This window comes from Notamacropus eugenii, chromosome 2 (assembly GCF_028372415.1).
Source record: "Notamacropus eugenii isolate mMacEug1 chromosome 2, mMacEug1.pri_v2, whole genome shotgun sequence".
Classification (NCBI taxonomy): domain Eukaryota; kingdom Metazoa; phylum Chordata; class Mammalia; order Diprotodontia; family Macropodidae; genus Notamacropus; species Notamacropus eugenii.
This window is the reverse complement of record NC_092873.1, coordinates 381,669,755-381,685,110: the sequence shown is the minus strand read 5'-3', so window position 1 is coordinate 381,685,110 and position 15,356 is coordinate 381,669,755. Positions and strand designations below refer to the sequence as shown.

Below are 15,356 nucleotides of genomic sequence, written 5' to 3'. Positions count from 1 at the left end.
ACCACACTTAGAGAATCAATAATGGTGATCTCTAGATTTTTTTAATATAATCATTTTATTTATTTTTAATGTTCTACAATCACTACCATAAAACTTAGACTTTTTCCCCCTACCTACCCCCCACCACCCCTCTCTAGATTTTTTTGATCACACAAACCTTTCCACAAAAATTTCAGTGCAATTTCCCCCCTCACCCCCCCATACACACACACTTTAATCCCTTGGAATATAAAATCACATATTTTTAGAGAGTTCCACCTTTTTATTCCTTAAGATTTCCCCAAGTTACAGGTCTGGGAAAGGAACCAAATACCTGCCATTATCATGCCAATTAGAAATAGGACAGGAGACTTCTACTCTTCACAGTAGTTTTTCCCACTTGTGTCCTAGAAGGTCACCCCCTTGTTTTATTTATTTCAAGAAATCCATCATCACTCATCACTCACTTGTGATAGTCAACCAATCCACTGAAAACTAAGGAAAAGAGGGGTTTGTTGTTCATTCGTATCCAACTTTTTGTGACCCCATATGGGTTTTTCTTGGCAAAGATACTGGAGTGGTTTGCCATTTTCTTCTCCAGCTCATTTTACAGATGAGGCAACTAAGGTCAACATGGTCACAGCTAGTATCAGAGTCTAAATTTGAACTCATAAAGATGAGTCTTTCTGACTCCAGGCCCATCACTCTGTCTACTGTAGCACCTGGCTGCCCACAATGATATTTATATATATGAAATTTGTGGTTTCAGGTGGCAAAACCAAGTTCTCAACTGCAATTATATTTATAAATTATCTCCCTAGGAAACTGATTCAAACTTAATTAACTGATTGAGTCATTTCTCAATTGATGGTGATAATGTTTAATATAAAATTTTGAAATAATCTCTTTGCTCTCTCTGAAGCAAACTCAGAGAATGCCTCTCTTCCTTTGTCAACAAAAGCCAGCCAAGGCTGACTTAACATTCCTTTAGAGACCTTTAATCTAAGATGCTATCTTGAATAATGGGACGTTTTCCATTATCTTAATATTTATAGACATATACTATGTTATGGCATGTTAATGGTAAAGTAAATACAAACATCTTAGGTTGTAATTTCTATTTGAAACTTTGTCAAATTTTATTGTATTTACAACCTATGCAATTAAGAAATTCCTTTCTAATGGTCTAGTTAATCACTTATGGAGATCATAAATCTGAAGGACACAGAACACTTCTTTGTCCTAAAACAGATTTAAGGCTGCCCAATTCTTTGTATCAGTAGCCAGAACATTTTTCTGGCTCCATAATGCATTATGTTACCGTTTTCTTTAATAGGGAATTGATTAATTAATTAAATCATAAAATGTATGCATTTAGCCTGTTGTCTTTTCTTTAACCAAGTTTTCAGGTTAACAGTGGGTAAAGGTTCAAATGACATGAACAGGAAATCACCAAGGAAAGAAATCCTAGCTATCTATAACCAAATAGGAAAAAAATGCTCCAAATTACTGATCAGACAAATGCAGCTAGGTGACACAGTGGATAGAACTCCAGACCTGAAGTCAAATAGGGTCAGGAAGAGTTGGACACAACAGAAAAACTACAGAATAACAACAAATTAAACTCTTAGATTTCAACTCATAAACACATTAAAGTGACTGAAGGTGGATGGGCAAGGTACTTGGGTAGACCCTGGCGTCCTCATGACTTGCTGGTCTGGCTGGCTAAGTAAAATATAAAGGGAACTCCCTCTCACTCACCTGGAATAAAAAGGTTCCTGAGTGTTAAGGTGAAGCAGAGACTAGAGGTACCAGAAAAGGAAAGGAAAAGAAACCACTTCCAAGAGGCGGTTCACAAAGTGTGCAGGCTAATGGGAAAGAAAAGAGCTGGGACAGGATGCTTGGTGATCTAGAGCCCGGAGTCACCAAGCCACTGCTCCAGGCAGAGTCTGTGTGCAGTGTGGCAGCCAGGAGTGGAGAGGGAATGCTAAAAGCAGCGGCCCAACAGGACAAGTCCACCCACACACTTAATTACATCTTCCACAGGGAACCCGCACAGCCCACGGTCAAAGGCGGAAGGGAGCCAGAGGACTGAAACCTCAGCTGCAGTTACCTTCAGGCGTCTTGGATTTATCTGGTCCTTCAAGTTCTGGATGCTGCTGCTGATGCTCAGTACTCCCATGAGTGAGTGATCCCAGCTCCTATAAGGCTGGATTAAGGAGAGGTGTTCATGGGAGGGAGGGATGAGGAGGGAGGGAGAGAAGGGGGTCTGCCACGCTGTTGTTGCCTGCATTTCCTCATGAATAGAAACTTGCTTGCCCCTGAGGTGTCTACTTTGTTTCAATTTCACAAACACGTAAGCCGCGTTAAAGAACTTGAACGGAAGGCTCCAGGGTGGGGGCAACTACTGTCTAAAACATGTACTTACAAAGGGCAGGCATCTGGCCAGACCCTCCCTTTAGGTAGTTCCTTAGGAACAGCCGAGAAGGCCAAAGTGTACCACAAACTTGGCACGCTGTGCCCCAGCCCTTCAGGCTAATCGGACAATTAATCGGACGAAAGCAAGTTGTGGAGTAGCTATGAAAGAGAAAGAAGGAATGTTACAACGCCAAACCTATCACATCTACATTTGTTGTTGCTGTCAGTATTGTTACATTATCACTATCTTCTGTAAAAATCTGGAGGCTACGTTTTAATTCATCTATGCAACATGACTAATGTGAAAATGTGTCTAAAGGGAATGTATTTGTAGAGCTCATATAAGATTGCATGCTGTCTCGGGGAGGAAGGGGAGAGGGAGGGGGAGAAAATTTGGAACGAAGGGAAGTGATTGTTGAAAACTGAAAACAAATTAATAAATTTTGGGGGGGAAAAGAATACAAGAAAAATCTGGAGGCTATGGTCTCTGATTGGGGAAAATACAGAAATGTTTATGTTTTGTATTTTCTACCTGCTGATGAACTCAGTCATGGTTATTTTGCTGGGAAAATTCTTTCAGACTATTGATGACTTCTTCGCTGATTTCATCTCCTTGTATTTACCTCTGTAACAAGTTGGGGGGAGGGGGCTGACTACAAGTCACTTGTAGGTCATCCAGCCTCAGCCTGACACTTGACTCCTTGCTATATATTCACATAAATCCCTGAATAAATTTGCATTCTCTTCTTAATAAATTAGCTTGAGCCCCCACTCCAATTCATTAAAGTATATCTTAATTATTCAATGAAGTAGAGAGGTCTCCTTTGCCACTAATAATAATGCTCATCTATGTTTAAATAAATATTAAAATTACTAAATGTATAGTCTATTGATAAATGAGCAATAATAAACATGTGTACATATATATGTTATAATATGTTGGTTATGGCTAATGTCACCCTAAAATATCAGTACTTGATTTTCTCCTCTCTGAAAAGTCCCAAATCATTCAACTCACTCCAGAAAATCTAAAATACTGATTGATCTCTCAATTTTTAAGTAGCACCAGTTATTTTAATGGTTACCGTTTTGTAGTGTACGTTGAGATGTGTAATTGGTAAGCCTTCCCCCTTTGTTCTTCATTACTATTTCGGTCGTTATATGTTGAGATCTGTAATTGATAAGCCTTCCTTCCCCCTTTTTTCTTCATTACCGTTTGGGTCCTTCTGTTCTCTAAGATGAATTTTTTTATTATTTTTTCTAGTTCTATAAAATAATTCTTTGGTAGTTTGACTGGCACTGCAATGAATCAGCAAGTTCCTTTTGGTAGTATTTGTTTTTATTATGTTGGTTTAACCTACCCATGAGAAATTAATATTTCTCCAACTATTTGTATTTCTTCAAAATGCTTTGCAGCTCGATTTGTATAGTTCCTGAGTATATCTTGCTAGATTCCCAAACATTTTATACTTTCTATAGTTATTTTTATTGGAATGTTTCTTTCTAACTCTTTCTGCTGGACTTTGTTGGTGATATGTAGGAATTGCATTGATTTATGAAGATTTATTTAATATCCTGGAATTTTGATGAATTTATTATCTCCAACTCTATTTCAGTTCTTTCTTAAAGATCTAAGTAAATCTGACATCATCTACAAAAAGTGATGATTTTGTTTCCTCTTTGCCTATGTGTATTCCCTCAATTTCTCTTTTGTATCTTATTGTTATAGCTAGCATTTTTTAGGATTACATTAATTAGTGATGACAGGCATCTTTGTTCTGCCTCTGATCTTATTAGAAAGGCTATCAGCATTTCCCAATTATGTATAATGTTTGCTCTTAGTTTTAGATGATCTTTCTATAATATATTAAGTAATAACTCATTTATTCCTATGCTTTTGATTTTTAATTAAAATAAGTATTGAATTTTGTCAAATTTTAGCATCTGTTAATATAAACATGTGCTTTGTTATTTATAAATAATATAAACCTGATCAGAATGTACAAACCCCAGAAGGTTTTCCAAAATGCCAAAAGTTTATGTAATTGTGCATACTCACTGACCCAGTTATATCATTATTTTAATATAATAGAATATTATTGGGCCATAAGAAATCACAAAATTCGAAAGTTTTAGAAGAAACTGAGAAGACTTCAATGAACTGGTGCTGTGAAGTGAGCAACCTTGGGAGAACAATTGATTACAGTGACAACAATCTCATGAAAAAACTTTGATAGACTTTAGAATTCTGATCAGTACAAAGATAAACCATGAGTTCAAAGGACTGAAGATGAAATATGATACATACTTCCCACCACAGGGGTGATAGATTAAAAAAAAAATCCAAAACAAGACATTCATTTGTGAATATGGCCAATGTAGGCATTGATTTCTCTGGACAGTTTTTATTTTTCTCTTTTTAAATCATTGTTCAATCTGGGATTGGGGGCTAGAGTGTGTGTGTGTGTGTGTGTGTGTGTGTGTGTGTATGTGTGTGTGTGTAAGAGAGAGAGAGAGAATGCTTATAAAAACAAATGTAGCTGAAATCTCTATAATATGTTTTTGTAGCCTATTTGCTGACCTATTACTTAAAATGTTTTGCATCAAAGTTCATTGGGAATATTCATCTAAATTTTATTTCTTGGCTTTGTCTCTCCTTGTTACATCTATATTTATTGTAGCCTTATCAAAAATTATAATTGCTATCCCTCTTGTTTTTAGTTCAGCTGAAGTATAATGGTTTTATTCCAGTCTCTCATTTTAACTTAAAGTTTCAGATGTGTTTCTTATGAACAACATGCTGTTGGACTCTGTTTTCTAATCCATTCTGCTATCCTTTTGTGTTTGCTGGGTGAGTTCATCCCATTCACATTGATAGATATGATTAGTAATTATATATTTTCCTCATTCCCTGCCTCTAAGGTCTTTTTTTTCCTGCTACTTTGGAGATCTTTGGGTCATTTCACAAGAGACATTATCTAGGGATCTTCTCTCATTGTGCTGAGGTTCAGCATTATCCCTCCCCCCCGCTCCTCACTGGAGTCCATATGCCCTTGCCCTCCTTTCTCTCAGGAGCTTTAGTCTTGTCACAAAGATTCAGGGTACCCCTGAGCTGAGTTCTTCTATAGTACCTCCCTTACTTCTGAACTTTGGAGTGAACCCCAATCTGGGCTTCTGCCATATAACAGGACTCTGTTAGCCATTCCTGGAATGGTCTCTGTCCTTCTACTGCCACTTAGTTATAAGGACCAACCCTCAATTGGGTTCTTTTGCCCTCCCAATCCATTCCTCTAGTTTGCTTTGTACCTTGCCTTGCACCTACTCTGGCAGCATCCTGGCCATCTGTAGCCCTGAGATACGTGGGGAAGCCTGCAGCTTATTCTCTTTATTCATTTTTAACTGATTCAGTTTACTGGGCTGTTTATAGGGGATCTGAGCTCCTCCTGGTCTTCCATACACTATCTTCCCACTTATTAGGGTTTGTTTTTTTACCAACTCCTTGTTTTATTTATCATTTAAAAGGATTTTTTTCTTTCAGTTTTAATCGGTCTTCTTTCATTTTCATAATTTCCATTTTTGTTCCTTTTCTAGGTTTTTAAATTATTTTTAAATTGCAGATCCACTTCATCAGCTTCTACCAATTCATCTACCTCTCTTTTGCTGATGAAATTTTTTAGAGATAATGTTTTTCCATTAAAGACTGTTTTAGCAGCATCACATAAATTTTTATATGTTGTATCATAGTTGCCATTTTCCTATTGATTCTATGGTTTATTCTTTAACCCTCCAGTTCCTTAGGATTAAATTATTGGTCTCCAGTCAATTTTTTATTATTTATTTATAGGCCCTTTACTGAATATTATTTTTATTTTATTGTTGTCATTAAAGGATGTATTTCATTTTTCTGCATTCATTTATGGCTTTTTATGCCACAACATATGACCAGTTTTTTACTTAAAGCTACCATGCACAGCTGAGAAATATGTAAAATAATTTCTGTTTCCATTCATTAATTGCTAGAGATCTATTATCTCTAATTTTCTCAAGTTCTAATCAAGTCCTTAACTTCCTTCTTGTTTTACTTTTTGTTAGATTTTTTTTATATAGTCTGATAGGAGAACATTGAGATTCCCTGAAAACTTTTGATCATGGGAACAACAAGGTCAGATCTCTGCCTTAGGAGGATCACTTAGACAGCTCTGTGAAGGATGGATTGTGGGAGAGAGTAACTAGAAGCAGAGAAACCTATTAGAAGGATATAATATTTATCTAAATGAGAAGTGATGAGGCCCTGGCCTAGGATAGTTGCTTTTTTGACTAGACAGAACTATATTCATTTCATAGAGATATATATGTGCGTGTGTGTGTGTATACACATTTATACACATATAATACACATACACATATGTGTGTGTATATATGCATATGTGTATATATGCATATATACATGTGTGTATATGTATAATTGGCAACCAATTATATTTTGAGGGTTTGTTATTTAGTCATGCAGTTGTGTCCGAGTCTTGTTTACCTCATTTGGGGTTTTCTTGGCAAAGATACTGGAGTGGTTTATTTTTTCCTTCTCCTGTTAATTTTACAGATAAGGAAACTGAGGCAAACAGGATTAAGTGATTTACCCAGATTCACACAGCTAGTAACTGTCTGAGGCCAGATTTGAACTCAGGTCTTCCTGACTCCAGGCCCAGCACTATGCCACCTAACTGCCCACCTCTGATATAAACCTCCCAGTGCCCCAGGAACCTGTCTTACCTGTCTAAAACTGTTGCATAAATCATAGGTTCATAGGTTTATAGCAAGAAGAGACCTTAAGGGTCATCTAGTCCAACTGCCTCATTTTATAAGTTAAGTTTTATAATACAAGTTTTATAAATGTATAAATTTGCAATATATAAATATTTATACATTAATATGTACTTATTACATAAATATATACATATGTATATAAATTATAAATTTTTATAATATAAGTTTTATAAATTTATAAATCAAGAAACTGACTTGTCAAGGGCAGAGCCAAGATGGTGAAGAAAAAGCAAGGACTTGCCTGAGCTCTTCCCAAAATCCCTCCAAACAACTTTAAATGATGCCTCAAAGCAAATTCTGGAGTGGCAGAACCCACAAAAGGAGAGGGTGAAACAATTTTCTATCCCAAGAAAACTTAGAAGGTCAGCAGGAAAAGTCTCCTGCACTGGAGTGAGCTGCACAGTCCAGTATAAGGCTCCACCCCAGCAAACAAGCCTTTGGGGCCAGAGGGAAGGGATTGAATCAGTCTTAGCAGTCTTTCCTGAGCTCTCAAGCCCAGATAGTAAGGGAGTCAGACAACTGGGGAAAAGAAGATTATAACAGTACCTTTGTTGGCACCATGAGACTCTGTTGCATTGCCCATAATTTGATCTCAGTCACAGTCCCAGGGCAATGATGAGCATTAGAACACCAAAGCTTACAAACACAGGGAGCTGGGGCCCTGCTCACCTCACCCTAAGTGTGTACCTGAATAGACCTTGGCCTAAAGGAGCCAAGGTCTCCCATTACATCCTGGGCCATCTCCAGTCATTGTGATGAGTATCTGGTCACTGGATTCAGATTGCTCTGGTGAGGCTGGTGACCTGTACAGCCCTCCTTCACTCAAAACAAAGTCAAGTGCAAGTCATGTCATCATTTCTCTGATGGCGTGGTCTTCTTTGGCAGCGAACACAACAACAACAACAACAACAACATAGTTCCAAGACACTCATAGACCAGAGCAGAGGCCTCTCCCTTGATCATACCAGCTTGGAAAAACCAAAAACCTCAGGTCCCCAGAATTATCTTTGAAAACAACTGCATAAAATATATGAAGCATGGGACAGTGCCCTTTCCATTCCAGAAGCTAACTTTAGCATAGAGTTAAAATTCAAGCAATAGACTGGAAAAAGGAGAAAAGAGCAGAAAAATTTCAGACTATAGAAAATTACTATGGTGACAGGGAAGATCAAAAGAAAAACTCAGAAGAAAACAACAAAGTCAAAACTGCTATATCCAAAGGCTCCAAGAAAAATATGAATTGATCTTAAGCCATGAAAGAGCTGAAAAAGGATTTTAAAAATCAAGTAAGAGAGGTACAGGAAAAATTGAGAAGAGAAATTAAAGTGATGCAAGAAAATCATTTAAAAAGAGTCAACAGCTTGGTAAAGGAGGCAGAAAAAGATACTGAAGAAAATAACATCTTAAAAAACAGAATAGGGCAAATAGTAAAAGAGGCACAAAAAAATGCAATGAAGAGAATTCCTTAAAAAGCAGACTTAACCAAATGGAAAAAGAGGTACAAAAGCTCTGAAGAAAATAATATTTAAATTTTATTTAGTTATTTTTAGTTTACAACATTCAGTTCCACAAGCTTTTGAGTTTTAAATTTTCTCCCCCTCCCTCCCCACTACATATACATTCATATTAAACATATTTTCACATTAGTCACATTGTAAAGAATTATAACCAATGGAATGAATCGCAAGAAAGAAGAAACAATACAAAGCCAAAAAGAAAGAGAGCAAATAATATGCTTCAATCTGCATTCAAACTCTGTAATTCTTTCTCTGGATGTGGATAGTATTTTCCATCATGAGCCGTAGAACCTTGCATTATTGAGAAGAGCTAAGTCTATCAGTCAGTCATCGTACAACATGGCTGTAGCTGTGTACAATGTTCTCATGGTGCTGCTCCCCTCACTCAGCATCAGTTCATATAAGTCCCAGGTTTTTTTGAAGATTGCTTGCTCATCATTTCTTACAGCACAGTAGTATTCCATTAAACTCATATGCCACAGCTTGTTCAGCCATTCCCCAATTGATAGACATTTCCTCAATTTCCAGTTCTTACCCAACCCAAAAAGAGCTGCTATAAATATTTTTGTACATGTGGGTCTTTGTCCCATTTATATGATCTCTTTGGGCTACAGCCCTAGATTGCTGGGTCAAAGATTATGCACATTTTTATAGCTCTTTGGGCATAGTTCCAAATTGCTGTCCAGAATGGTTATATAAGTTCACAACTCCACCAACAATGCATTAGTGTTCCAATTTTCCCATAACTTCTCCAGAATTTATAGTTTTCCTGTTTTGTCATGTTAGCCAATCTGACAGGTATGATGTGGTGCCTAAGAGTTGTTTTGATTTGCATTTCTCTAATGAATAGTGATTTAGAGCATTTTTTCTTATGACTATAGATATCTTTGATTTCTTCCCCTGAAAACTGCCTGTTCATATCCTTTAATCATTTATCCTTTTTGGAGAATGACTTGTGTTCTTATAAATTTGACTCAGTTCTCTATATATTTTAGAAATGAAGCCTTCATCAGAGACTCTGGTTGTAAAAATTCTTTGCCAGTATTCTGCGTCCCTCCTAATCTTGGTTGCATTGTCTTTGTACTAAAACTTTTCAATTTAATATAATCAAAATTATACATTTTGCATTTCATAATGCTCTCTGTCTCTTGTCTGGTCATAAATTCTGTTCTCCATGAATCTGACACATAAACTGTTTATTCCTTGCTCTCTCAGTTTGCTTAAGTATCAGCCTTTATATTTAAATCATGTTTTCATTTCGACTTTACTTTGGTATACAGTGTAAGATATTGGCCTATGCCCAGTTTCTGCCAAACTATTTTCCAGTTTTCTCAGCAGTTTTGACAAATAGCGAGTTCTTATTCCAGAAGCTGAAGTCTTTGGTTTTATCAAACAGTAGATTACTATAGTCATTGACCACTGTGTATTGTGTACCTACAAATACACAACTACATATTTTTGTGATCCACAAAAATAATTTTTTAAAAAATTAGAACTAGCATGTGGAAGCTAATGACTTTATGAGACATTAAAAAATAATAAGACAAAATCAAAACAATAAAAAAAGAAAATGTGAAATATCTCATTGGAAAAACAACTGCCCTAGAAAATAGATCCACAAGAGATAATTTAAGAATTATTGGACTACCTGAAGGCTATGATCAAAAAGGAGCCTAGACTTCATCTTTTAGGAAATTATCAAGGAAAGTTGCTTTGATATTCTAGAACGAGAGGGCAAAATAGAAATTGAAAGAATCCACCATTCACCTCCTGAAAGGAATCCCAAAATGAAAACTCTCAGGAATATTATAGCCAAGTTCCCAATAAAAGTTTTGCAACACTACACAAGTAGAATCTACATCAAATTGTTTGCCTTCTCAATGGGGAGGGGTGAGGAGGAAAGGGAGGGAGAAAATTTAAAATCAAATTTTTAAAGAATGAATGTTAAAAATTGTTTTTACATGTAATTGGGGGAAAATATAATATTAATTGTACCAAAAAACTTGTCCAAAATCAAAGAATTAAGATAGTAACAGAGTTGGAATGAGAATCTGAGTTTCTCAAGCCCCAGATCAATGCTGCTCTTCTTGACCTAAGAAAACTACCTGACTCCACAAAACCTGACTCTAATTCCAATTCCAGGCCACTTTCCAAGACAACATAATGCCCACCTCATGACTTGAGATTGGAAGGAAGGTAAGGATTCAGATAGATGCAGGTGAGGAGGGCATATGTTCCAGCCACACAAACCAAAATTGGTCTATGTTAAGACATGAAAATGGGAAAAAGAATGCAGAGTTTAGGGGGTAGCTAATAGTTGAGTTTGACTGGAATGAACAACACACAAAGGGAAAGAATACAAGAAAGCTGGAAAAGAAGCAGATTTTGGAGGCTCAAGAGTTTATGTACTCATCCTAGAGGTGACACTTCTCCACTCCATAAAGGTTTTTGAGCAAAGGAGAATAATGGTCAGGGCTCTGCCTTATGTTGGCAACTCTGTGGAGGATGAATTGGAGAAGGGAGAAAGAATGGACACAGGGAGATGACTTAGGAGACTATTATAATAATTCAAGCAAGAGATGGTAAGGATCTGACCCAGGGTAATGGCCCTCTGAATAGAAAGAATGGGCTAGATATGACATGTGCTATAGAGATAAAGAGGTAAGATTTGGCATCTAATTTGATATGGAGAGCAGGAGAGAAAATTCAAAGCTGAACCTAAGGCTACAGATGTGGGTGACTGGGAGCATGATGTCACTCTCAAAAAGACTGAAGACTGGAGAGGGGTCAGGTTTAGAGGGGAAGTCAATGAGTTCCATTTTACACATTACTGAGATGCCTATGGAATATGCAGATGGACCTTTTCAGATCCCTTCTGCATTTATGATTCCCTGATCTGTCCCAGGTAAGTGAGGGGACCACTTTTTCCTATACCCTGATGAGTCTCATTTCCATCCTGTCACAGATAACCACATCTCAGCAGAGGAGGTATCCTTTCTGAAAAAGAGGTGTGGAGAGTCTGCCCTGTTGCATGTAAAGCAAGATTTTGGAAATGACACTCGATTGATTGAATGGAATTATGAGAAATCTATTGCTACTTAAAAAACAGCTATGGGAAAGCAAGCCAGCCTGGATCAATACACAGGAGAAATACAAAGGAAGGTTGTCTTTGGATGATGTGAAAACTCTGAAGATCATGAATCTGACCTCTGAAGACACTGGATGCTATGAAGCTCACATCAAGTCAGTCTTAGGAAAGATAAACATCCAGAAATTCAAGTTAACTGTCTCTGGTAGGTAACCTTTTTCCCCGAGTTGCACCCCAACCCACCCTACCCCCAGCTATTAACGACTTCCTTCCACTGTCACATTCAGAGCTTTCCAAAGTTATCTCCCCACCAACTTTGCCCTTTGAAAGGGGAAGAAGAGAGAGAGAGCTGCTGTGTGTGGCAAGAAGATAGAGAGTGGAAAACTGAGACTGGAGGAATTTTCTCAAGTTCCTCCACTTAAGGGAGGGTGGGGAAAAAAAACAACTGTTCTTTTGGTTTGGCTCTCCTATCAGAGTTCAGTGAATGAATAGGGCTGACTGAAAGACAGCTTGATCTTCCCTGGAAAGAAGTCAAACTCACTGAGTTAATCAGTCACTCAATCCTACCCCAGTCCTATGGGCAAATTTCCCCATTCTATGGGCTGAGAGGGCTCCAGAGTGAAAAGAAAGGACCCTGTCCCTGTCTCCTGAGAGCTCTGATTCTGACAGAAGAAAGAGGAAATGGGGAGGTGCTCTAAAGCAAGGAGAATGGAGGACCTGAGGGAGAAGGGAGGGTTCCTGGAAAGAAACTGAGGGAAAAGTGCAGGTGCTAAGTAAATATTGGGGGACATTTTAGATCCTGCCTGTTGTGATAATTAATTCCTAGCTCATCTGGTCCTCACCTCTTTTTCTCTGCCCTCTCTTTAATCCACCTAATCCCTTTTCCTTTTTTGCCCTCTTTCTCACCATATTCTTTACTTCCCAATATTCTGAATATTCTTCTAAGATTATAATCTCTACCAGCCCCCTCCCTATTCCCTGCTAGTTCCCACCTCACGTTTCCTTCACCCTACCTCCATTCCCACCCCAGTTCTCAATCCCCCTTCCCAATGACAGATCAATCCCAGTTGATTCTGACTTACTATTCTTGGTACTTTGACTATAGGAACTAACATGAAAACATGTAGTCAGTGGCTCCTGCTTGGCAGCCTGGTCCTAGTGGCAATACTCCTGGGGTAACGTCTGGAAACATCCACATAACCTGAAGAAAGACAGAAGACGGCTGTGTTGAGACAATGGGGACTGGGGAAAGAATTGCATTAGAGATGGGTCTTGAGCCTTGGATATTCTGGTCAGTGATCACACTTCATGGAAGTGACATAACTTGTTCTCAAAAGAAACATACAACCAATACTATACCATGGAGATGACAGGAGACTAGAAAAGGGTAAACAACTTGTCCAAATGATTAACCTGACCAAGAAATATGAGCCCCTACAGAAGGTCAGTCACTTATTCTCTGGAGAATGTGGCTGAGTGATGAGATTACCCCTAACCTTCAGGAAGCATGTTCCTCAATCTTGGGCCAGAATCCACCCAACCACGATGGGGGTTGGGGGGAGTATAAACAGAAAGCAATCTGGGCAAGTTCAGAATTTAGAGAGACCCAGATCATGAAGGAGAAAACCAACAAGAGTAGTCTTGGGGGAGATGGATTCCCCAGGTCAGATTGCTGGAGATAGCTGTCTTATGATCAAGCTAAGTTCTCAGCAGAAGGAACTGAAGACTTCTAGGTCACCTCCTCATTAGTCCACTAATCAGAACTGATTTCTCTCAGAGGCATCCCCTTTTACAAGGGATTTAAAGCCTTCAGTGTCTCCATTATGTGTCTTTGGTAACCTAGAGAAATCATTGACCATCAATTTATTGAATATTAGGTAGCCTAATTAATAAATTGATTATTAATTGCCCAGAAACCCTGTCTCTTGGGTTTTTCATTCCTCATCTAGAAAACTTACATGAACTGATGCAAAAGTAAGCAGAACAGTAATAGCAATATTATACAATGATCAATTGTAAATGACTTAGCTATTCTCAGTCATGCAATGACTTAAGACAATTGCAAATGACTTATGATGAAAAATTCTACCTGTAGAGAAAGAATTAATGGAGTCTAAATATAGATTGAAGCCTACTTTTTTGTACTTTCTTTTTCGTGGGATTTTTGTTTCTGTTTTCTTTCACAACATGACTAATATGGAAATATTTTGCGTGCTGCACATGTATAACCTAAATCAAAGTGCTTAGCTTTGAGCGGGGGTGGTGGTGGAAGAGGTGAGAAAGGAAGGAAGAGAATTTGAAATTCAAATTTTAAAAATTGTTAAAATTGTATTATATATAACTGGGAAAAAACAAAATATGTTTTTATAGTGTCTTCTACATGAGCCCACCCTTCCTAGTAGTGTGCATTTATGAGGAAATACCTCAGGTTTATAACAGAAATAATGTATTACTTCTCTTTTTATGGTACCCTTTCATTAAATTTCTTTGCTTTAAATTAAATATATTTTCTAGCCTATTAGAAAATCATATTATTGAGGGCTGTTGAATTATGATCATGAGTGGATGTGGTCCCTCAAAATGCCTTAAACCTGGGTTAATCTTATTTGGGTCACTATGTCTGGGGGTTGGGGTAGAAGAAGGGGAAACACCCTTACACATGGAAAATACTGGCAGCTTTTTCTGTTCATTGTCACCATCAGTATCTACTAACAAGACCCAATAGCACTGAAGCTATGAGGATTATCTACAGAATAGATTATTGCTACTTAAAAACCCCTATTCTGGGTATATCCCAGTCAGTGCCTGAGGAGTTCCCCCATGTGGACATTCCCTCAATTAAACTGCAGTTCTGCTACCAGCCACCAGGTGTCATCTGCTTCCCTATTAAGTCAACCCCTGTTTGGGTACCTGGGTTGAGAAGTTAACATTTGGAAGGGCCCTTAGAGATCATTTAGACCTCATTTTATAGATGAGGAAATAGAAGCCCAGAGAGATGAATCCCCACAAGGATTAAGTGGTAAAACTAGGATTCCAGTCTAGGATTTCTGCCAAAAATTCCAGTGTTCTTCCCACGGTAGCAGACCACCTTCTACAAGTTTGGGGAGAACTGGGCTGCAGGGTCCATCCTGAGTCTGATGGAGGCTGGGTCAGGAGGCAAAGGATTCAATCTGATTTCTTCCTTAATTTAAACCTCAGGGCCCTTCTGTCTTATTTTAAGGTATCATGTAGTTAGTGACTACTGTTCAGTCGTTTCTGTCATGTCTGACTCTTTGTGACCCCATTTGGGATTTTCTTGGCAAAGATGCTGGACATTTACCATTTCTTTCTCCATCTTCTTTCACAGAGGAAGAAAGTGAGAACAATAGGACTGAGTGAGAGTCACACAGCTGTAAAGTGTCTGAGGCTAGATTTGAACTCAGGAAGATGAGTCTTCCTGACTCCAGGGCTAGTGTGCTCTATTACCTGGGTCACCTAGTCACCCACGTGGTGTATAGTTGGTGCCTAGCCTTTGACTAAGTCTTAATTGT

The 15,356-nt window shown here is 38.0% G+C and overlaps 1 long non-coding RNA gene across 1 annotated transcript; it reads left to right on the top strand.

Moving 5' to 3' along the window:
• Positions 1–1,817: 1,817 nt before the first annotated feature.
• Positions 1,818–14,323, top strand: LOC140528959 (uncharacterized). Its single transcript, XR_011975357.1, has 3 exons — positions 1,818–2,163; positions 11,704–12,031; positions 12,932–14,323. It is a non-coding gene; the product is annotated as an uncharacterized lncRNA (long non-coding RNA).
• The last annotated feature ends 1,033 nt before the right edge of the window (positions 14,324–15,356 follow it).